The following is a 24,869-nucleotide window of genomic DNA, read 5'->3' as shown; positions in this document are numbered from 1 at the left end:
ATTCTTAGGATCTACTCTTTTAATATTAAATGTTCCTATATAGTGCTAACTATAGTCAAGTTGCACATTACATGCCTAACATTTATCTTGAACTGGAAGGTGGTAATAACTTCTGAACACTTTCCTCCAATTCCTCCTCCTCTGCCTCAGGTCACCACAAGTCTAATCCCTTGTTCTATGTATTTGGTTGCTTTTTGTTTTGTTTTTGTCTGTTTGTAGAGTCCACACATAACTGAGACCATACCGTATTTGTCCTTCTCTGATTTATTTCACTTAGCATAGTGCCTTCAAGGTCCATCCAAGTCCAAGTTGTTGCAAATGGAAATTAAAACCACAATGAGATATATCACCTCATATCTGTTAGAATGGCCATCATCAAAAAGACAAGAGCTAACAAATGCCAGCTTAGGTGTGGAGAAGCAGGATCTCTTGCGCAATGAGAGTGGGGCTGTAAATTGGTACAGCCACTTTGTAAAATCCTCAAAAATTAAAATGGAGGATGGAGGAACCTCAAAAAATCAAAAACAAAACTACCATGTGATCCAGCAATTCCACTTCTGGGAATATATCCAAAGGAAACGAACCTTAACTTGAAAAGATATCTATACTCCGATGTTCATAGCACCATTTTAATTTATATAACTGGTATAATTATTACATACATATAACTACATAATGTATACAATGGAATATTATTCAGCCATAAAAAAACAGAATCCTTTTTTAAAATAGTATTTATAATACCCCTTTAATGTTCAATAATCTTTATAAATTTCCTGTTACCTGTTAACCAAATTTAAAGCCATTTGAGAATTCAAAGCTTGTTGGATAAATAAATAAAGCAAACATTAAGGCCCATACTGAGGAGTATCTATTTCAGTTTTGAAAACTCATGTTTTACGCTTAAAAACGTGTATGGCTTATACTTTCAAAAATATTTTACACTGGGGTGCCTGGGTGGCTCAGTTGGTTGAGCATCCAACTTCAGCTCAGGTCATGATCTCACAGTTCGTGGGTTCGAGACCCATGTAGGGCTCTATGCCAGCAGCTCAGAGCCTGGAGCCTGCTTTGGATTCTGTGTCTGTCTGTCTGTCTGTCTGTCTGTCTCTCTCTCTCTCTCTCTCTCTCTCTCTCCGCCCCTCCCCCACTCACACTCTGTCTCTCTCAAAAATAAACATTAAAAAAAAAGGTTTAAAACAGGAAGAAAAATATTTTTTAAACTCATTTTAATCTAAAAATTACATAAGGATATGCTTCCAAATGTTCTCAAGAAACAGTTACAGAACGCTTATAATCCAAGGTTCTGTATCAGAACAGGTGACAAAAAATATACAAAAATCAACTTATTCCCTACCCTCAAAGAACTTAAAATATAGCAAACAAGAAGTAATAAGGACAAACTTCTATGGAATTGCAGTAAATTATGATATTGACTATATTCCATACCAAATGATATTCACAATTTTCTAAGAGGCTTTTTTATATTAAGGGGGGGGACAGGTATCAAATGATATCAAATGATTTTCTGCTCTACTAAGCTTTTCATACAAGTTTTCTTACTGAACCAAATGAGGTAATGAGTCATATAACTAGATCTTTTCCATTAAACCATCTTTAAATAAAATTCCTTAGTCATGATTAATGATTCTTTAACTGTTCCATTAGTCTTAATTTTATTACAGACTTGTCAGCAATACTCAAGCGTTTTCCAAACTCTGTTCCTTAAAACACCAGGATCCCAGAAACTGTTCACTGATATTCCACGACCCAAAAACAAAGAAAAAAAAAAAAATAGGAACCTGTAAAATACTGAGCTAAACTTCTCAGGGATCCTAATGCGCTACAGTGCGCTATGAATCTCCAAAACAGTACCTTATGCAGATTTTTCCAAACTTGTCTAGCCACAATATTCTTCCACAGAATTTCTATTAATATCTAGGACGACTCTAGTAATCTGTTGAATAAAGTTCGGTCAATAGTTGATCTAAAGGTTCTCCTTCAGTCCGATTTTTGGTATTAAGACTATACTCAAAAGCATGAATAGGAAGATTCTCCCTGTTCATTTAATTTTAAAAAGTAAAAATGTAAAAAAACAGGCCTAGAAGTTTGTTATGAAGACAACTCCTAGAATTTTAATTCTCCCATAGTTATTGGTCTTTTAAGTCATTACATCTTCAGTCAATTTAAAAAACTGTTCTTGGGATGCCTGGATGGCTCAGTCGGTTAAGTATCTGACTTTGGTTCAGGTCACGATTTTGCAGTTTAAGGGTTCGAGCCCCGCGTCAGGCTTTGCACTGACAGGTCAGAGCCTAGAGCCTGCTTCAGATTCTCTGCTTCAGACTCTTTGTCTCCCTCTCTCTGCCCCTCCCCCACCTGTGCTTTCTCTCAAAAATAAATAGACATTTTTTTAAAAAACCTGTTCTTTATACTATTTAAACTTAATTAAATTATTTAAATTTAAATTTATCTTCATTAAATTCTACTTTGGAATTCATACTGTTACTCGTCCGATTTTTCTGTGGTGTCTTCCCTATTAATCTTGACCTACCTTTTTTATTTTAACCCTTCCAGGTTTATTTGTTCCAAGGATACCTTTTGAAAGGGCACATAGTTGAAGACTGTGCTTTAGTATGAGTCAGTCTTTTAAAAGAGAAATTTAATACACTATATGTAAATTGTTTTACTGACACTTGTCTTTTAAAACCTTGTTTTTTGTTTCCTTGATTTTTTTTTTCATCTCTTGCCATAATCCCTAATCTTGTCTAGCCATTTAGAAAACAAACATAAATCCTCTCCTATTTTAAATTCTACTAACGGTGACTTCCCAGATTTTTTTTATTGCCCATCTTTAACCAGTTTTGGCCAGTTATCAAAGGAAAAAGGAAATTCATATTAATGATACACAATCGGATCCTGGTTGGCCCAGGACTGAGCATGCCGGTACACTTTCCCCTAAAGCTCCATCCCCAAGTTCTTAGATTAGAAGTCTCATAACCACAACCTACCTTTGTAAGTTATTTCTGGTACTCTGCACTATTTCCAATCTTGCAGAACAACTGTTTAGTCTTGCTTCTACATTTAATTTGTTTCCGTGTTTATTCCCAGTGCTTTTGGACAAAGATGTCCTTTTCTCAAACTCTTACTTTTGACTTTTCTCATTTGTCTTTTTCTCATTAAAAAAAATTTTTTTCAAGGGCACATATGCAATACATTTTCTCTAATCCTTGAAAACCTGAAAGTACCCTTCCATTTTCATCGCACATGAACCATAATTTGGCTGCGTATACAATTTTTTGGCCACAACCCTTTGTGTTTTTTGTTCTCTGCTCCATTACTCCTTGCATTTTGCATTACTGTGTCCAAAGTGCTCAAAGAGAATACTTTGATCCTTTCCAATTTCTTGGGTAAAAATACTAGTTCCAGTGACTTTTGTCAATTGCTGGTGAAGAAGTGTGCATGTTCAATTGCTGGTGAGGAAGTGTGTATGTATTTGCTACTACTTAATCTAGTACCACCTTGAAATAAATCAAGTTAGCAATGTGAATCACCACTATAAAGGGCACGATACAATATTCTTTCATCTGCTTTTTTCATTTCTACACAAAATGCATCTTTTGTTCTATGATCAATAAGTAATTCAGCTTATTCTCGTGCTCCGGTTTCCTTTAATGATTAGTCCCTTGATTACTTAAATCAATAGTCATGCATTTTAGCTGGCACATAACCTGCCTCCTACATACTGATGATTTATGAACCAGTAGCTCCAAAATCTCATTTCCAGCTCTACTGGATCTTTCTGCCTGATTGCCAAAACAGAAATGTCTAAGATCTTGAGCACCTCAAACCCATTCTATACTGTATTCCCTTTCTTAGTGAATGTCATTGCCATCCAGTCATCCCATATAGTTCCTACATCATGTCAGAACCTCTTACTCCCTCACTCACCTCCCTATGTCCCTTATTAATTTTACCTCCCAAATATCTCTCTGCATATCCCAGACCTTCATGATTCTTGCTACTATTTTTTTTCAATATATGAAATTTATTGTCAAATTGGTTTCATACAACACCCAGTGCTCATCCCAAAAGGTGCCCTCCTCAATACCCATCACCCACCCTCCCCTCCCTCCCACCCCCCATCAACCCTCAGTTTGTTCTCAGTTTTTAAGAGTCTCTTATGCTTTGGCTCTCTCCCACTCTAACCTTGATTCTTGCTACTATTATAACCTATTAAATATTTTGCCTGACTTCAGCAAAATTCCTACTCTATACACTCACTGTAATGGTCTATCTAAAATGAAAGTCTAATTATGGCATATTCCTGCTTAAAATTCTTTAATGAATGAGACACACTTTTCTTAACCATGTTTCTTGTTTGCTAGTGCTTTCCTTCTTATAAATACAGTAGTCTGGTCTTAATAGCCATGTGTACTTTCTCCAAATTCTAGGCTATTTCATACCTACGTGCCTCTGACAAAGGACAGGTCATTTTACTGAAACACCATTCCCAGCTAGTCTGCCTGGCCAACCTTGCTTTGTAATCAAGTGGCCCTTTGTAAAGTACCGTAAGTATTTGTCTTAATGTATTCTAGTGAATAACTTACCTGTCCAACAGAGGTCCTAATCACTAACTCCACTAGCAACTACTACTTAAAAGCAGAATCTATTTCTTCCTCCTTTTTTTTTCGACCTCCAGTACCTTCTACTATATTAAGGCCTAATAAATACTTGTTGAATGATCAAATTTAGAAAATAAGAAGCTATAAACAATACAAGTCTAACAATCAGGATGTAATTAATTCAAATTTATATGAGCATCTACTTCTGAATAATTAAAAACTAGTTATCCTCCCTAGGTCTCAGTTTACTTCCCTCTAAAGTTCATAATAAGCACACAGCATGTGATGACAGAGCAAGGTCTCAAATCCTTATCCTAGAGTAACAAATACAGGGAACTTTCTATGGTAAACAAATAGCTGGAAGAATAAAATATTAATGCTTCTCAAAAGTGTTAAGTGGTACACAAATGCAAGACAGTATTATTTTTTTCTGCTTAGCTGTAACAGAAGAATTTCCCTAAAAGGATGTAAAAGACAAGTGATCCCTACTCAGCCATTCAAAGAACTTTGCCCAAAAAACTTTTGATAGACTTTCTATTTGTTTAGTTTAACTGTAGACATAGGATGCCATTACAAATACAATTAATTTTCCCTTATATTTCTGCCACGTCATTCAGTTACTCACATAACAACAACTAAAGCCTGGCAAAAGCACATGATTACTAAGCTAACTATCCAACTACACCAGAAAAATCATGGCAACTGCACTCTACCACCCACGGCAAAAGACTGACGTACATAAAGAGCTAAGATAAATGGTTGGACCCATCTTCTCAACCTGGTTATAAAAAACATTCTGCTGAATTCCTTGTGCTAAATAATTCATACTGATGAATTCTAGCATAACAAAGCTGATAAGGCCCTATGGAATACAGGCTAGTAGTTGGAAATGCTTCATTTGTATGAATTATTTATTGTAAGGTCATTTGTTTTAATAGACTTTGGTCTGTAACAAGGACTCACTAACCAAAAACTCATCACAAAAAAATTAAAAACACTTCTCATTGAAATAAAGAGAAATTTTAATAGAGTTTTCTGAATTAACGCACGATTTTACAATTTACCCATATTTTATAAAGCTTATTAACTGCTGTTTATTCATTTTGTTCACATACCTACCCTTTTACCACTGTTCTATACACTGATTATTCCTGAACTTCCAAAACCCTTTTTCTTTATATACTACAGTTTACAGTAACCATAAAATAGTTCTAAAAGATTTCCTATCTTTTTTTTTTTGGATGCTCCTAAACACTAAACAAGTAAATTGAGGCCTAGAACTAAGTGGTAAGGTAATTCTCAGGTCCTCTGGTGTCATCTCCAGTGAACTTTTTCATTTAGCCCTTACTTAGGCCCCCACAACATTCTTGAGATCTGAATCAGTCATAACAACAGAGTCTGTTTAATGGATAATTAGGTTTAGTGGGACATAATCAATGTCTAACAAAACAAAGCCAGCATGTTACTTTACTTCTAGGGAAACTCCCGCCTTTTCCTCCTCCTGCCCACCCTCTTCTTCCCTCAAAAAAAAAAAAAAAAAAAAAAAAAAAAAAAAAAGAGAAAGAAGAATAACAACTGTATCTCTGGATCTGCCTGATCTCTTTTTTACTGTGCAGACTTCCAATGCAAACCAAATTAAGAGAAAATTAAGAAAGGTGGAGAAAAAGCAAACATGTAAAAGCCATTCACTCACAGGTTACACAAAACTGTCCCAACTTTTAATAAAAAGATTCTTCAGTGTACTTACTACAAGTACGTACAAGGTTATATTTTTGTCCTTTAAAATTTACCTTCTAAGAAACTGAACTCAGTTGCTGCTATATTATTCTTGATATCACAGAACCGAACTAGTCTTTGAATGAATTATACAAAGTTAACACAGGCAGCTGCTAAGCAAACTTTCTCACCAAACTCTGCCAAGTTATTCCAATCCTGACCTGCACCATCTTGTAATCGCTCTCTTGCTCTTTTCCACAAACCACAACATCATGCCAAACTGTGTGCGTATGTCTTTTAATGTACACAAACATATACTGGAAATAAATGCACTTTTTCTGACACACTTATTAAGTGAAACTGTGATCTTTCCGGAGATATCCTCCGAAGAATAAAGACTGTTACTTTAAATTAATAGTAGGAATCACAAACATAATGGTGTTTGTTTATCAGACGCCACCTAGAAGTTTATATGACAGACTTTAAATATAAAAAACTCCCCCCAAAAATTGAAAATTGAGTTAATAGTGATTATAGACTTACAAACACTAAAACAGAGTTACATAATTGAGGACATCAACCTAATTTTATTTTTGGAAACCTTCTGAATCTGTGAAAATCCATTCTTCTAACTAAAGAATGATAAAATCTTAGAAAGACATCATAGAAACAGTATTATTTGGGTTTTCACAAGAAAATACCTTACATATTATACTTAGAACTAAAGTCAGACAGCAACACGAACTGACTTTTAGTTTCTCCCAGTATTCATTGAGAATTTATTTACCTTCTTTTTTTTTTTTTTTAATTTTTTTTTTCAACGTTTATTTATTTTTGGGACAGAGAGAGACAGAGCATGAACGGGCGAGGGGCAGAGAGAGAGGGAGACACAGAATCGGAAACAGGCTCCAGGCTCTGAGCCATCAGCCCAGAGCCCGACGCGGGGCTCGAACTCACGGACCGTGAGATCGTGACCTGGCTGAAGTCGGATGCTTAACCGACTGCGCCACCCAGGCGCCCCAGAGAATTTATTTACCTTCTAATGAAATTGCCCATTTAAGTGAACAAGGATGAACAGGACCCCCGACACACTTTCCCTAGACAGACTCACCTGCTACCACGCATAATCCACTGCCCCCTCTCTAGTGATGACGCCAAAGCTCTACCCCAGGCCAGACTTCTCTGCTGAGCTCAAGCCCCATATAACCAACTGCCTAGATATAGGGTCACCTGTATATCCCATAAACAGCCCAAACTCAACATGAGAGGCCTCCTCCTCCCACCACACTCAGTTAGCTTTGATGAATGTAGATTCAATGAGAACAGAACAAGTTATCCTCTACTCTCTGCTTCAATAACAGGACTCTGAATTCTAAGTTGATCTGGTTAAGATTTCTACTTTGTTCTTCATCAGCATCAGGCACTATGACATCTTTATAACTAAAGCAAAACTTGTATTCCCTTATGTCTTAGAGAATTTCAACTCTCACTTTCCCTAGTCAACAAACAGGAATTTATATGATTTTGATAGCCATTTGATTTGTAGGTACTCTGCATGGAAGGCCCTATATGATTATCTTAACACCAAAACGACATGTAAAGGCCAGCTGCAAGCACATTTTGTGTAATATATGAGAAGGCTTCTAAAACCATACTGGGACAAAGTCTGTCCTGCCTAACACTCATGATCATATTCCAACTGCTTATTAAAGACTACAAAGACAGTCAAAATTGCAAGAGAATGAGAAAATATTCCAATAAGAAAGAAAGACTACTTCTTCATGCTCAGTGATAGCCATCTATATATAACCCCACCCTTCCTCAATGAGGCAAATATACCCCCACCCTTCCTACCATGACATAAATAAAATGTCCTAAGAATCTTCAAGAAACTTAAGTCTCTAATTTCTTTATTTCATCTCAATAAAGAGCCACGGCTACTCAAAGGTGGGGGTGAGAGGGGTAGGGAGAAAAAGGTGCTAGAACTGGCAATAAATGGCACCACCATCTACTCAGAGCCCCTGCCAAAACTGGGGGCTATCCTAGACTCCTCCTCTCTCTTATCTTCTCCAACTCATGCATTGGGTCAGCTTTTCAGCCAACTGAGGTGTCTACCAAAGCTGCTGGGAGGACAAAATAGATCCCGGCAATTCAGATCCCTCAAGTTATTCCCAGGGGAGACAGAGGGAGAGAGGGAGAGAGGGAGAGAGGGAGAGAGGGAGAGAGGGAGAGAGGGAGAGGGAGAGGGAGAGAGAGAGACAGAGAGAGGGAGAAACAGACTTTTACAGCATAAGGAGGCAAGTACTCTGACAGACACCATCCCAGGTGGCAAGAAAGATGGCAAAACAGGCTGTCAGGTTAGCAAGACGTTGAGGAGGAGACACTGGAAGCAAGTTCTAAACAATGCATGGGAGCCAACCAGGCAACAAAGAGGGAGGACACTCCTGACTAAAGCAGGGAGTGATGAGGGAACTACAAGTAGTGAGGTAAGACAGGAGCATCAGAGGCAAGAGCCAAGGCCCAAGTCATGCTTTTAAGAGACTAGAGGATTGTCAATTATTCCAAAGATAGTAAGTGAAGGATTTTAAGCAAGAAAAAAACCCACCTAGAAGTGGGTAGGAGGTGTTGAGGGTGGATCATAAAAAAAAAAAAAAAAAAAAAAAAAAAAAAAAAAAGCATAGATTGAACAAAGATGTAAATACCTAAATAAATTTAACTCAATCCTAAATTTTAAAAGGGGGGAAAAAAAGTATATGCTACAGTAAGTTCTTTTTATAAAAAAAGTAACACTTTTTCTTGGTAAATTTTTTTTTTAATTTTTTTTTTAATGTTTATTTTTGAGACAGAGAGAGACAGAGCATGAACAGGGGAGGGGCAGAGAGAGAGGGAGACACAGAATCTGAAACAGGCTCCAGGCTCTGAGCTGTCAGCACAGGGCCCGACGCGGGGCTCAAATTCACAGACCGTGAGATCATGACCTGAGCCGAAGTCGGACGCTTAACCGACCAAGCCACCCAGGTGCCCCTTTCTTGGTAAATTTAAAGTATACACATACTATCACCAAAGTCTAGATTTTCAAGTCCAAACTTATTTTTTTTCATACATCCCTTAATATATTTTTCTTACCACATTTTTTTAACAAATCTACCTGAAGTTGCCTTTATGGTAAACTTGAGTCAATTCTGACGTTCGTTCCTGATGGATTTATGACCAACTAAGAACCAAGTAAAAAGATATCAAAGCACTATAGCTTTTATCGCTATTAAAATCAAACTTTGAAAACATAAAGGTACAAGTAACTCTTTACAATCACATTAAGGGAGAGGAGAAGGCCAATCTTCTTAGTAAGTATGCAAGGCCTTTCATAATGCAGTATCTGGGTATCATTCCAGGCTCATTTTTTATGTGCTTCTTCATCAATTCATGAATACATAGTACATCTTTGGTACTCTTGGCATAGGCCTTTTTGTAAGTCCTTTATATGCTTTTAAAAATAATTATTGACATTGTGATTGTTTTTTTTTTTTTTTTTAACTTTCAGCAATGAAAGCTATGAAAAGCTACTAAATAAAACGTATCTATTTTGAAGTGGAACAATTTTTCTCTATGGCAGCATCTGATGGCCTCAAATCAAACAATAACCCTCATCAATTCCCACTTAGTAATTATTCTCAAGAGAGGACTAATTTCCAGTATTAAGCTAGTTATTTCTTATTTAACTCCATTCAATATTTTCTTCATGAGAGGATGGTTAGAACATCAAAACAGGATTCATCTGACAAATATGCAGTCAGCACTTTTTATGGGCAGAGAGAAGTTGCTCCCCCTTTACCAAAAGCCACACCCACTTAACTTGAACTAGGAATGGCCTTGCCCCTAAGGAAGGGAAACATAAGGATACCTAGTAAACATTTAGTAAATCAGCCTCAAATCAATTTAATCCGACTGCTGGCCCATTTTAACTTCAAGTCCTAATTCCAGGAACTCAGACCCTTCTTCCTTGTTGCCTGAGCCTCTAACTTGTGCCTAATTGCCAAACTTCCCTCTGTCTCTACTCCATAATTCCTCTTCACTTCCATCAACCTCACGTCTGGCATACCCCTGTTTTTCCTAGTCCTGGTTCCCATGTCATCCTATTCTGAGATCTTTCAGACTGCAGAATCCAAACCCAGACTCGTGCACTAGATCACTGAATACCTCAACATTTACCACTTACAGATCAGACCTTTATATCACATAGTAAGACCTTCCTCACACTATGCCCTACAGGCCTTACAGGGACATGTGCCTGGCATCCAGCACAGACTTCCCTGAAACCAATTACTCAATTGTTCTGGACGTTCTTTCATTCTAGGATCTGCCCAGACTTTCTGTCCCACATCATCACTGGGATGCAGGCATCTGCCATTCCCTGAATGGCCAGTTGTGACAAAAATGGTCCTAAGTCCTGCAGGAAACACAAATATGTACAGGACATGATTCACACCTTCCAGATACTTACATTCCAGGAAGGAAGCTAAGATAAGTAACTACAGGGAGAGTCAATAGGTACTAAAAGCTTAAAGAAGCAAAAGAAAGATTTCTTTATATCCTCTGTATAATATTAGAGCAAAGCCTTAAAGGATGAAGATTATTTTAATATACTGAGATTGAATAGCTGGAATGTAGAAAATAGACACTAAAAGAAGTAAGAAAAGCGTATTAAAGCAATAAAGCCACACAGGTACAAAATGTATCCAAAAAAAAAAAAAAAAAAAAAAAGGTAAATGGTCAGATGTGACCAAACTATAAAAGAGTATAAAGAAGTGAATCTAGACAGATAGGTCAGGGTCAGTCTGAAAGCGGTTCCAATGTAGAGCCATTAAAAATAGGTGAGCCAGGCAATATGATACAGTATTTGGTCACTGCCTGCTCCCATATTCTGTAATTAATAAAAACCGAAATATTTTTAAAAGCATAAAGCTAGATCTTGCTTAGATTATTTTTTTACTCACCCCCAGCTACCTACCAACAACCTCCGAATTTCTCGTTCTTCAGTCAGTGAATTGGTGGGACCCAGTAGGAAAATGGGGAGAATAATAAAGGAACAAATAGAAAAAGAACCATTAAGTGAACAGAAGCATGGACTCTTTCATCTTACAAATGCTGGAGAACCCCAGAGATCAAATGGTCTGTCCCTCTGCTTTCTGACAAGTATGCCTTCCAAGTTCAGAGAAACCTCACCTCACTGTGAAACTAAGTTTAACACCAAATCCTGTCCAATCAACTGGATTGTCTTCTGAACAGCATATGCAAATACCCTACAAAATTCACAAAAAAAAAAAAAAAAAAGAAAGAAAGAAAAATGGGCATTCAGGCCTTACTGTAGAAATACTGGCATTCAAAAGATGACAACTCAACACATGAACAAAAATGGCCTAGGAAAGGGAGCACTGCCTGTTCAGGGACCACACACCGCGAGACATGAGTCCCAACGTATCCTAACTCAACATTGTCAGTGCCTCGTTAGAGCCCAGGCTCCATTTATATTATCTGAACCATTCAGCACACTACCAATGCTCTCTCCTAAACCAGACATTCAACTCTTAAACTGAGTTCTCTGAGTATTAATTCAGCTCACACAAAGAATCAGACTCTGTGCTTGGCATTTGAAAAGATATAAAAATGAACCTGAACTTAATCCAGGACTTCAATACCTTCTTTGTCAAGCTGCCTCTTCTTACTATATGAAAAAAGAAGGGGGCAGAAATGGTCATAAACAAAAAGGGCCTGGATTGATTGATAAACTACAAATCAAGAAAAAGGTGTTAAAGAAAAACACTGATAGAAAGTAGTTTTTAAATGACCAAGCAGGTTTTCTTGAATAAAGAACACAACTCGCATGCAAAGATCGGTATCTAATGACAAGAAGGGAAGTTAGAAGCGACTCAAGCATCAGACACTTGTTATCAATGGAAATAAGACAGTCATGGAAAAAGGAACAGGTTACTCATCATGATGTTCTTGAACACTTTCCAGCGTGGCTGGATAGGCAAGGCAGGAGAGCTCTGTGCAGCCAAGCCCAGGAACAGGACTGAAAACCACAGGAAGGACTGAGGTAGTGGTCACTGGAGGCAAAATCTCTGAGCGCAGGCAAAGGGTTTTTGCCCTGAAGCAGAAAGCAAACCATCTCAGAGGTAAGGGAAGTGGTAAGCTTTCACACCTAGCTGAGAGAAATACTGTAGAAATGCCAAAAATGGTGAGAACAGCCTACGCTATAAGCAGTACATTAACAAGGGACCATTTGTCGGGATAGAAGAACTAACACTAGACATGCTATTTTCTTTCACTTGCTTAAAGTGAAGTTCTCTCTCCTGTAACTAGTATACTAGTAAACTATATATTTATTTATAAATACATACTATTTATTTACAAAATATTTATACTTTATCTAGTTGATTCTAATTGCTTTGTAAGCATCATTTCAATATCACCCATCCACCATTTGAGCTGAGACATGGGCACCCATGCTAGAACAGCCTAATCATTAGATACAATCTGTGCCAAGCGGCTGCACACCCCAAGCCAGAAATGCTAGCGGTAGGAATGGGCTCTCATTATAAACAAAAGTTTTCTCCATTAAAAAAATATTTTTTACAAAGACCACGTGGCATTTCTCAGTGTGGCCTGAGGAACACCTGCCTTACTTATTGTAAATGTAGGTTCCCATCACAGTCTTTTTAAAGTAATCTCTACACGCAACATGGGGCTCAAACTCACAACCCCGAGAGCAAGAGTCTCATGCCCTACTGAGTGAGCCAGCCAGGTGCCCCTCAACTTGTTTTTAAATGTCAGTGCTTGTACTTATCCAATCCGAATCTCCAGACACAGACATTCTGAGGACTACAGTTTGAGAAACATAGTCATAGGACAAATGCTTTGAGAATATAACTTGTCTTGGTAGTAGCAAAAAATCACCCATATATTCGTAAACAGCTCTAAATATTTTGTAAATTACCTTCACTATACAAATAGATGTAACTATTTCAAGAAATCATGAAATAAATCCTTTAGGATTCATTTGATTAATCTCTAATCATTCTGCTTTGTAAAGCAGAACTTTCACTGAAATAGGAAACACATATAATAAACAAATTGAGAACCAACTTCTAAATTTTTTTTTTCAACGTTTATTTATTTTTAGGACAGAGAGAGACAGAGCATGAACGGGGGAGGGGCAGAGAGAGAGGGGGACACAGAATCGGAAACAGTCTCCAGGCTCCGAGCCATCAGCCCAGAGCCCGACGCGGGGCTCGAACTCACGGACCGCGAGATCGTGACCTGGCTGAAGTCGGACGCTTAACCGACTGCGCCACCCAGGCGCCCCAAGAACCAACTTCTAAGAGACAGACATGACTACAGAAATAAAGGAAACAGAACCAGTCATGTTCTCTGAACCACAGCAAGAGAAGAAACTAGAGGGAGACACTGGCCAGTGGCACTGCCCAACACTTTGGGCTTATATACAAGAAGCAATAGGGGCATCCAATTTATTTTCAATATACCAAGATGACAAACAACATGAAGGCTGGCTTTTATGAATCAAGGTGTCTAATATAATGAAATACGTGTTTACGAAATATTGATCAAACAACCACTCATGAACTTTCTGGCCTTTACTCTCCTATCTACTGCCTCTAAGCACTCCTTCCTAGGAGTAGCCTCCATATCTCTCCAGGGAGACAGCACTCCTGTTGTTCCTCACTTTAGACGCGAAAGAAATACTTCACCCCTGCACAATCAGGCAGGGGTGATTCACTCAAATATTCGCTGACTTAAATCATGGCCCTGATAGGGGCAATCAGAGGTACAATGTCATCACCCCATCAGCAAGTCTTTATTGAGCACGTACCATGAACAGAGCAATATTCTGTTAAATCAGGAGGAGTGAAAAAAAAAAAAAAAAGAAGAAATCATGCGCCTACTATTGAAAACGTTACAAAGGTAACACAAGGCAATATTGACTGTTATGGAATCAAGCACAGCATGGATTAGCAAGTTTACATCCTTAGGTTTTAGTTTATTTTCACAATAAATGAAAAGGTCAGTTTACACAATTTATAAGTTTCCTTCCAGTTCTGAGAACATCTGATGTAGTGAATCATGCACTTAAGGTCTCCTCAGGGGAAGCACAGGATGATAATGGTGAATGGAAAACCTGATTTTAGAAGAGCTGTTTAATGGCAGCACTAGGATACTAACTACAGATTACATATGTACACGATAATGTGGGTGTCTTTATCTCTTAGGTACAATTTCTTTCTTTATTTATTTATTTTGAGAGAGAGAGAAACAGAGCACATGAGCAGGGGAGGGGCAGGGAGAGAGGGAGAGAGAGAATCCCCAGCAGGCTCTGTTCTGTTAGTACAGAGCCCAATGTGGGGCTCAAACTCACAAACTGTGATATCATGACCTAAGCTGAAGTCAAAGAGAGGATGCTCAACCAACTGGGCCACCCAGGCGCCCCAACTCTTAGGTACAATTTCTGCACAAACTTAAAATATTCTCTTCAAAACAAAAAGGTCAGAAATCTAAAAACCTGTACAGTAATGAATCTAAAAGACAAAGTATAGATCTTGCTTATTAAACCTTAAGTGTAAGAGTAACTGTGTCCTTAAAAGAGTACCAGAGACTCATACAGAGACACACGGTAAGAACACCATGTGACAGAGGCAGAGATTTCAGTGATATCTGTCTAAAGCCAAGGAACTTCAAGGGATGCCGCCAACACCCAAAGCTAAGAAAAGGCATGGAACGCCTTCTCCCTAGAGCCTTCACAGACAGCATGGCCCTATGCACACCTTGATTCCTAATATCCGACCTTCAGAACTATGAAAGAATAAAATTCTGTTGTACTAAGCCACTCAGTTTGTGGTAATTTGTTGGGGCCGCCCTAGGAAACTAATATAGGTGTTAAGAGCCAGGGTCCAGAGCATACAGTTCCTGGACCACGGCAGTCACAGTATGGTTCTGGGGGCCCCCAAAATAGCAGTATCTTCCTTATTGTGGCTGTGTCTTCGTTAGGATGGTGACGGTGCACTGTCCCACTGGCAGCCTTAGGATCAGGGATGAGGCAGCAACTCCCTTGGTGGCCTGGTAATGGGAAACCTTGCTGGAAGCTCAAACTCCACCCCTAGCCCCTGCCCTGCAACCATCAAATACTATTAAATACAATGTCATAAATTCCTTCCTACTTATAAAAACAGAGAATGATTACAGGAGTGATAGGAGAACTGCCTGACAAAATACAACTCTTCATCAACAGCTGGTATTTTAAACACTCAAGGTCATAAAATGATAAAGCCACGTTGAAAACAACATGACACTTAACAATGAAAATATTTATCGAATGTAGAAACTTTATTAAAACTTTACTTTAAATATATGTTGAAAATTGTTAAAAATGCCAGTTTTTACTGAGTACGTTCCCTGCCATACTATTCTTAATGTGTTCTAACACCAGACTGTAAAGAAAACAAAAGTGAATTTGTACGTTGCCATAAGAAACTGAAAATAAAATATCAATTGTCTCCCATAAATTAAACCATCAATAAGCATCCTTTCTGTATATCTTTCAACTAACTTGTATTTGTTAAATAACAAACCATGCCTATAAAGTGTTTGCAATAAGGGCATGTCATTTTCCTAAAACAAATTACCTATTGTCCAGTTCTGGTGTCCTTACGACAGTATGCAAACAGATCACATTACTTTACTGTATGGTCCACCAGCTAGATATAAAAAGCAATGGAAAGTTTGCAATCCCTTTCATTTTAGAAGTACAACAACTTTTCATAAACATATCTGTTCAATTTTCCCAGTCCTAATGTAGTAGAGGATATGTGGCTTTGTTATGGTTACAACCACAACAAAAATTACAGTAATCTGCCAGGTAAATATGAGAATATGAGGAAAATATTCTCACGATAACAAAAAGCAAACTGTAAGACTACCAGAAAGAATATTTTTAATTTTGCCATTTTCAATTAGTATTTAAGGATCGTTTTGCAACTCCCATTTTTCATTATCCAAAATATAAACCCCCCCAAGCCTCTTGTGTTTTTTCCTGCCTGAGGAATCAAGGATGAATGCCTTCTCCCCATACTCCAAAAAACATAAAAACATTCTCAAACATGGGAACCAGTAAATTATGAATATGGAAATCACAGAGCAGAGAGGAAGAAGAATTCAAGCAGAGAACACAGAACAGACAGCAGACCTAAGGCACAGTGGGCAACAGGGCCTGTCATCAGAAGAAACTGAGAACAGCAGATGCGTTTCCTACCACTGAAGGTCCTAAAAACAGAAATAGGTGAAATGAAACTAACACTTAGAGCCTACTATCATACCTTTACATAGATGTTTTCATTTATTCCTCAAAGCAATCTTACCTGAGCTGAGAAAACCGGAGTCCCAACCAATCAAGCAATTCAACCAAGGTCATAGAGTAAGAGGCAAACCCAGGCTTAGTCTTTTTCACATGATGGTAAACACAGAAAATGATCAGTATTTGTGCAGCAGGGTTGGATAAAGGAAAGAGGCTCCTTGTAGCTGGTGGCAACCAGCCTGGAAGTTTCGAATGCCCCAGGCCCTACCTGGCTACCCGGAGAGACAAATACTCTGGCACACCCAGAACTCACTCCTGGCTAGGGCTAGGAAACTCCACTGAGTGATGTCAAAGCCATTGCATTTTCCATTCCATTCTCTGGCTTCTCAACAGCTGCACCCAGGTCAGCCTACAGCCAATTCTTAAAACAAAGGGAGGAGGTATCCCACACACAACCCAAGCCACATACACCCTGACTTCAGGCCCTCTCCAGTAATTTTTTTAAACTGGGAGAAAGTCTTTTATAAAAGACTACATCAATTTTTTCTAAACAAAAAAAAAAAAAAAAGAAGAAGAAGAAGAAATCTGCCCACTGTCTTGCTCATGCCAGAAATTCCCCCTAAAAGTAACAGAAGCAGTCATTCCAATCAGCTTAAAATAAAAACTATGAGTTAAAGAAACACACCAAAATACATTTATATTAAAGTGTTATCTGTCAATCAAGCAAAGATTAAATATATGACATCAGATTCCACCTTGGTTTAGTAAGAGAGAAGCTAGAGAGGAGCACATTCATTCAGTGTCACAGGATAGGTGTGGGGACCCCAAGAGGCAAAGAATGATAGAAAACTTTGAAAAAGCAGAGAAATCTAAAAGAGGTTTTAAGACTTATGAAGTCTCTGAGATGAAACACAAAATTGGGGTATGAATAACTGGGCATTATTCTGAGGGGACTGGGAAAGATCAAGAGATTGTCACAAGCATCCAAGAACCAAAAAAGGCTATGAAATACTCCTGTGGAAAATACACATCAAGCCAAACATCAAAGGTCTAGAATCTTATTTAAATCTTTGGTATTATCTTCTAGAGCTGGGGTGGGCCTCCAGCCTATTTGTGCAAATAAAACTTTACTGGAACACAGCCAATGACAGAGACCATACAGCTCACAAAGTCAGAAACATTTACTCTCTTGTCCTTTAGAAAGTTTACAAACCCCTGTTCTATACAAAAGCAGCCTGGAACGAGAAAGTTACCCTTAACTACTCACTTACATTGATTATCAACAGAAGACCCATAGCAAGATTTACAGAAAGGTCTATCTCCATTAAGTAACAGTATTTCTAAATTTTTACAGACCAATTAAATAAGTTCCATTCATTTATACCCTGTTCTGATTAACACCGTGGATAGCTATTACAAAACAGTTCATTGTGTAAGCTCATTATATAAATAATATGGCAGAGCTGTTACTTTGACAAATGTTACAGTTTTCCTGCTCAAGAAAAATAAGAAATGTTTCATGATCGGGGCCCCTGGGCAGCTCAGTCAGTTAAATATTTAACTTTTGATTTCAGCTCAGGTCATGATCTCATGGTTCATGAGTTCCAGACCCCGAGTCAGGCTCTGCGCTGGCAGTGCAGAGCCTGCTTGGATTCTCTCTCTCCGTCTCTCTGCCCTTCCCATGCTCTCTCTCGTGCTTTCTCTCTCTCTCTCTCTCTCTCTCTCTCTCTCTCTCTCTCTCTCTCTCTTTCTCTCTCTCTCTCTCTCTCAAAATAATAAACTAAGAAAAAGAAAAAAGAAAGAAATGTTCCATGATCATCTGCCATCCTTATTCTCACTGCTCACTAAAAACCGTGAAACACATTCTCTGTTTTCATCAGAATGAAAAAATATGTTATGAAGATATGTAACATGCGGTGGTAATCAAATTATTAGTCATCAAAAGAAGAAAAGGGGCGCCTGGGTGGCGCAGTCAGTTAAGCGTCTGACTTCAGCCAGGTCACGATCTCGCGGTCCGTGAGTTCGAGCCCCGCGTCAGGCTCTGGGCTGATGGCTCAGAGCCTGGAGCCTGTTTCCGATTCTGTGTCTCCCTCTCTCTCTGCCCCTCCCCCGTTCATGCTCTGTCTCTCTCTGTCCCAAAAATAAATGTTGAAAAAAAAAATTTTTTTTAAGAAAAAAAAAATAAAAAAAAATAAAGAACAAGTAGTTTAGAAGTTTTCTAAGAGTGAATTGTTATACATTTACACACGTGAAAAAAAATTCTCAACTGCCATTATATCCTGCAAATAAACATATTTCATTACAATTATATAACCAAATGTTATCGGGGAGCCTGAGTGGCTCAGTCGGTTAAGCGTTTTACTACGGCTCAGTTCATGATCTCACGGTCTGTGAGTTCGAGCCCTACATCGGGCTCTGTGTTGACAGCTCACAGCCTGGAGCCTGCTCTGATTCCGTGTCTCCCTCTCTCTCCCTGCTCTTTCCCTGCTCGCGCTCTGTCTCTCTCAAAAATGAAATAAAAACATAAACAAAAAAAATTATAACCAAATGTAATTTACCTATATTCCCTACAAAAATGAGGGGAGGAGGAATTAAACTGAAACACTCAAAAGTATGAAGAAACACTTCTTAAAGCATCTAGCAATATATTTATGAAAATGTCAATAAAGTAATTGCGGATAAAGCAGTTCACAGAAACAATAATCACATACGTCATTTCCAAGACATCCTCAAGTATTACACTAAGTATATTACCATGTTTTATATATAATGTACTAACTAAAATTCCACCCACAAAACTCTAGAGCAAATACCTGAAAGGACAAATATTTTAATTTGAAGGAAACCAGGAATGTAGACAAGAGGGCTGCTTTGTGTAACTGCAGCTACAGTGCAAATTTTTTAAATACCAAAACCTATTTAAAAAAAAAAAAATCAAAGGAAACAAACCTGAAAGGAGTTTTGCAACCTATTATCTAATTAAACAACTTCTTTTCCAAAACTGCATTTAATCACCATTCTCTCTTTTCAGATACCCTGAATGGTGGCTACCTTAGTAACACTAGAGATACATTTTAAAACATGAGACAGTTTGGTTCTAGAAACTCTGTAGACGTCTCTAATGATATCTCAGACCACATCTTTATGGGGGAAAAAAAAAGGAAATCTACATTTCAGTAAAGGCACACTAGTTGAGAAGAAAAGAGCACTTGAATGTTTGCAATAAATCAGAGCTCAAAACTTTCTATTGTAACTAGCAGGAAGATGAAGGGGAGGGAAGCGTGAGATTAAATACTTACATACACAAACTATAACCACGCTTTCAGTCATTTAAAACGACAATTCTGATTTTTACAATTTGGGTACGTTATTAAGCTGGCCTTAAATCTCCCCTCCTCCACCAGTATGTTGTCATCATACCAGACGTGCTTTCCTCATTCTTGGAGTAAGTGCTGTTTTATTGCACTGGAAAAGAGCTCTTGAAATTGTCCAGCCAGGAAAATGCCTAAGTGGGAAAAGGAATGGAGGGTGCTACAGGTATGATCTTCATAAACGAGCCTGAATAGTAGTTCCGAGTACAGAATAAAACTGCACTGAAGTCACGCTCTTTCCTTTTTAAATTGATAAAGATTCTTAACCGTGGAAAGATTCCCAAGTAATTGTGGAAGAGTTTAACAGTTTAGATTCTGACATTCCCTGGTTTTCGTTTACAGGTAATTTCAGAGTAAAACTCTGTGAGTCCACCTGGACATTTAGTTTGATCACCTTCGTTTCTTATCAACTATAAAGCTTCAATCGCGGTGGTGAGTCCAAGATGCAGCTCAATTATGAAACGAGACGTACACGACGGGTCAGAGAAAATTGGAACTTCCTCTCCTTGATTCTTACGTATCTATTTCTCATCCCTCAGACTGGGAACCCTCCACCAGCAGACATCCTTCCAGGAGGAACTTTCTCTCCCTCCTCCGAGCCCAGGGCTGGGGTAGGAAGTACCCGCCCTCCCGAGCGGGAACCGCGGTGTCCTCGCCGCTTATTGGCTGTGGAAGCCGTCAGTGCCGCAGAGGGCGGGGCCTCCCGGCAGAGAGCAGAATCTCAGGCCCGCACCTCTCCAAGGGTCCGTGGGCTTCCCACCCCAGAGAAAGCAGCCAGCCTCCACTAGGGGTTCCTTCCCCTTTATTTTGCGAGCCCTCCTCTCTCAACGTCCCCATACAGTTTCTGCCCGTTTGACTCCTCCACGAGGCAATTTTTTCTAAGCTCCAACATCTCTTCCCCACCCCAACAAGCTCCCAGTCTAGGACCAAACAGAAGATGCTGTGGTTTGGGGAGTTAAGCAAGCTGTGGACTGGATCTCCCGAGGATAGCAGAGAATTCCTTCCTCTGTAAATGATAACTGTTTAAGTTTTATGTTAACTGTTTTAAGTGCATTGGCCTTCGGCAAGCATTAAAGCCAAGAAAACTCGGCACCTCTTCAGTAAGAGTTGCCACTTTCAAAGTATTACAGGGTTCATTGTATCTCCTGTTTAACTAGCCACCGTTTTCAGTGTTTTGTCCAGTTGTCCCTAATACCAGGTCACACCTGCAACAGCTCAAGCTCCTGTACAAAATAAGTTTATCATACATACATTCTGTACTTTATCCCATAGAGCAACCTGGCGAGAGACACAGCTATCACCTGCAAGGAGTGTGCATACTTCTTGAAACTACAAACTCTTTGGAGGCAGAATTGGACACAGTGGTTCTGTTATGATGGATACATGATGTTCTACAAACTACACGCATTTGATTTTTTTCAACAGCATCTTTATGATCAGCAGAGGAGGAAAATCATTTCATTTTTGTAATGTGTTTCAGACTTTCAGTTCCATCACCAGAACTGCCCCATGATGGGAGCCTATCTTATTGTAAAATAAATACAGTTTTAGTATTTATCCCTAACAAGGACTACAGCTATGAGAGAACACGATTTATCTATTTGATACATCATTTCCCAAGGCCTACAACATACAGGAAAGAGACAAGAAGTTTCTTCAGATCTCACTGCAGCATCTGCAAGGTTGTGTTGCTTCCTGACACCGTCCTTGGGTAATGTGGCCAACTCATTTTTCTTTCGGGGGGTGCCGTTCGTCTCTCTAGCCTTGGCCTCAATTCTCTATTTCTTTTCCATTACCACGATTACCAGCAAAGTTCTCTATTGCCTTGCAATCACTGTCACATTTGCTAATCCTGACAGGGTCCCGCTAAAGCCCATTCTCCAACAGGTCCGCCGTCCTCTCTACTTCTCAAGCCACTGCAGCTTCTCGCTTAGCTGCACGGCTCCCACCACCCACTGTCTCCAGTGAACTTCACTCCTCTAAATCTGGCTGCTGCCGAATCCTGACAGCTGGACTTAACCAATCGGCGAGGGATAAATAACCGACGCCGCCAATGAGCGGCAGCCGGGGGGTGGGAGGCGGGACTTCGCCTAAGTTCCTTGGGTCCTGAAACCAAAGACCTGTTGCCGCCGCCGCCGTGGCCGCGGAGTTTCTTAGTTACCGCGGCGCCCACGGCGGCCGAGGCCGCCAGAGCCCCCGGCGGGCACAAAGCTCCTGCCGCCCGCTCCCGCCACTGCCAACGAACCGAACTGAAACCCCCACCCAGCCCGAGTGCGGCGCGCCCCGCCCCACCTCCCCCGGCGGGGGGGATCCCGGAGGCCGCCCCGCGCCCTCCCGACCTGCCCCCCCCCACCCCTCCCGGCTCCGCAGGCAGTCCCACCCGGCCGGGGCCGCCCGAGACCCCGGCAGCCACTCACCAGGAAGTTGGGAGTTTTCCGTTCTCCTGCCCGCGAGGGACCCGGGGCGTGCGGGCGTGCGGCTCGGCCAGGCGGCGCCGCGGAAAGGCCCGCTGGGCCGGGGGCTGTAGCTGCGAGGCCAGGAGCCGATCGCCACCTCCCGCCGCGCCGCCCCCGCGGACGCTGCAGGCGCGGGCCCCCACCCTGCGCAAGGAGAGGCGCGTCCCGAGTGCGAGCCTAGCGGCGGCCCATCCTCCCGAGACTCCCGCTCCTCCTCCCGCGGCCGCCGCTGTCAGGAGTGTAAACATCCCGGCATCCCCGAGGAGAGGGGCGGGGCGGCCGCCGGCCCCTCCCCGCGCCCGGAGTCCCGCGCCACAGGTCCCGCCGGCTGCGCGCCCCGGCCTCCCGCTCTCCTCCTCTAGGCGCAGTGCGCCCCACCGCTTCCGCGCTGGAGCCGAAGCCGTCGGAGGGGGTCCCTCTGACTTGTGGCTCCCTGTTGTCAGGCCTGGCGGGATGGGCGGGGGGGTGTCCATCTGCCCCCCCCCCCGCGCCCCCTTCCCTTACTTGGGGCCAACTTCTCTCTGGGCCGGGTCGGCTGCTTTTTGAGAACTTGTCTTTTATCCATTTATGCTCAAATTACCCCACTTGCAAGCAGTAAGCCGAACCGGTGACGTCCCCTTTCTTCTGCATCACAGCGTTTTGATCCCATCCTCTTTCACTAGGTGATTTAAACTGACTGCGCTAAGCACACCTTACATTAAAGAGGCCTAGTTTAGAAAACAATGGCTTTTAGGACATGTCTGAAAGGTGAACGAGGTGGTTTTGCATTAGGAATCTTTGGTGGGGGGAGGGGGGGAGTGGGGGGGAGGATATACCAGAACCCTAGTACAGGAACTGCAAAAGGCTTTACTACTTCGATAACTGGACACGTATTACTGGGAGACGACAGCTAGGAGGCAGTATGGAGTCAACCACACTTTGATTCTAATCTCAGTTCAGGGATTATTAATTTTGTGACCTGGCCTCAAGTTATTTTACCTCTCCCGGGTATCGGTCTCTTTGTATAACGAGAATAGTAATAATACTCATCTCTAGGATTACGGTTAGAAATGAGATAAGCAAAGTGCTTAAATACAAGAGCCTAACATGTAAGTACTCATTAAGTAGTTGTTACTGCCCTTAGGTCTTTCACTAGTTGGACTTACCTACCAAAGGGTAGAGAGCCAAGAATGAGTAGATTATAGCCCAAATACTTCAAAAGTTAACGCTATGTAGTTAATATTTGGAAAGTTTATTTTTAGCAAAAAATAATAATAAAGATCTCAAGAAAAGATGTTGATTCGATTGGCTCAAGAAGTAATAATAAATATACTAGGCACTGTTCTAAGTAATGAAGATACAATACTTACCAAGATACAAAGTCCCTGCTATCATGGAGCTTATATTGTAGTAGAAAGGCAATAATAAGAATCAAAAGCCAGTAAATACATACTATGTCAGATGGTGATTCATACAAAAATGAAGCAGGATAAGGACACGGACAGGGAGCATGCTGTTTGAAATATACTTATGTGGGAAGGCCTCTGACATTAGAGCAGAGACCTGATGGAAGTGAGAAAATGAGCCATGAACAGCAAATGCAAAGATCCTGGGTAGAAGTGGGCTTGGCATGTTTGAGGAATAACCAAGAGGTAAGCATAGCTAGAATCCAGTGAACCAAGGGAGAATACTAGCAGATGAGATCAGAAGAGGGGGTAGGTACAGGAAGGGGCAAAATATAGAACCTTGTTAAGTTTTAGAATTTATTCTGAATGGAATGGAGAGCCATTGGAGGGGTGACCAAATCAGACTCAGTTTAGGAGAGAATAGCTGCACTTTGGGAATCGACTGCAGAGTCAGAACAACTAGAAGAGGAGACTATTCTAATGGCCAGGTAAAAGATATTGATGACTTAGACCATTGCGGTAATAAGAATGGTCAGATTCCAGATATATTTCTAAGATGCAGCCAAGAAGACTGGCCAGTGGGTTGGATGGGGGGTAAAAAAAGGAGGCAAAGATGAAGCCAATGAAGTTGGTATTTGAACCAGATCATTCTGCCACATCACACCAAATTAAAATCAGTCAAATAAGAACAGTGTCACTTGAGTCATACATAGGCAGGAAATAGTCCTACTTGTGCAGGAAAAATAATCAGATATTGCCCAGGTAAAGATACTTCAACCTTCCTACAGGAAGTAGGATTAAAGCTTGGGGGGAGGGGAGCTTTTTGTTTGTGTTTTACTATCTTTTGCACTATCTTTTAAAAAGTGTAGATAGATTGATAGATAATAAAACATCCCAGTTGAAATAAATTTCAGATTCATCTACAGACCAGATATTTCATTGGTGTGAAGAAAATG

At 40.3% G+C, this 24,869-nt stretch overlaps 1 protein-coding gene across 1 annotated transcript in view; it reads right to left on the bottom strand.

Moving 5' to 3' along the window:
• NEK7 (NIMA related kinase 7) overlaps nt 1-22,622 on the bottom strand; it is a 158,698-nt gene extending 136,076 nt beyond the window's left edge. Inside the window, exon 1 of the mRNA XM_023247963.2 lies at nt 22,490-22,622. The gene's annotated coding sequence lies outside the window, so the exon portion shown is untranslated. The remainder of the gene's footprint in view (nt 1-22,489) is intronic.
• Nucleotides 22,623-24,869: the final 2,247 nt, after the last annotated feature.

This window comes from Felis catus, chromosome F1, assembly GCF_018350175.1.
Source record: "Felis catus isolate Fca126 chromosome F1, F.catus_Fca126_mat1.0, whole genome shotgun sequence".
Classification (NCBI taxonomy): Eukaryota; Metazoa; Chordata; class Mammalia; order Carnivora; family Felidae; genus Felis; species Felis catus.
Note: the sequence above shows the minus strand (reverse complement) of the source record. Positions and strands in the feature narration are given on the sequence as shown.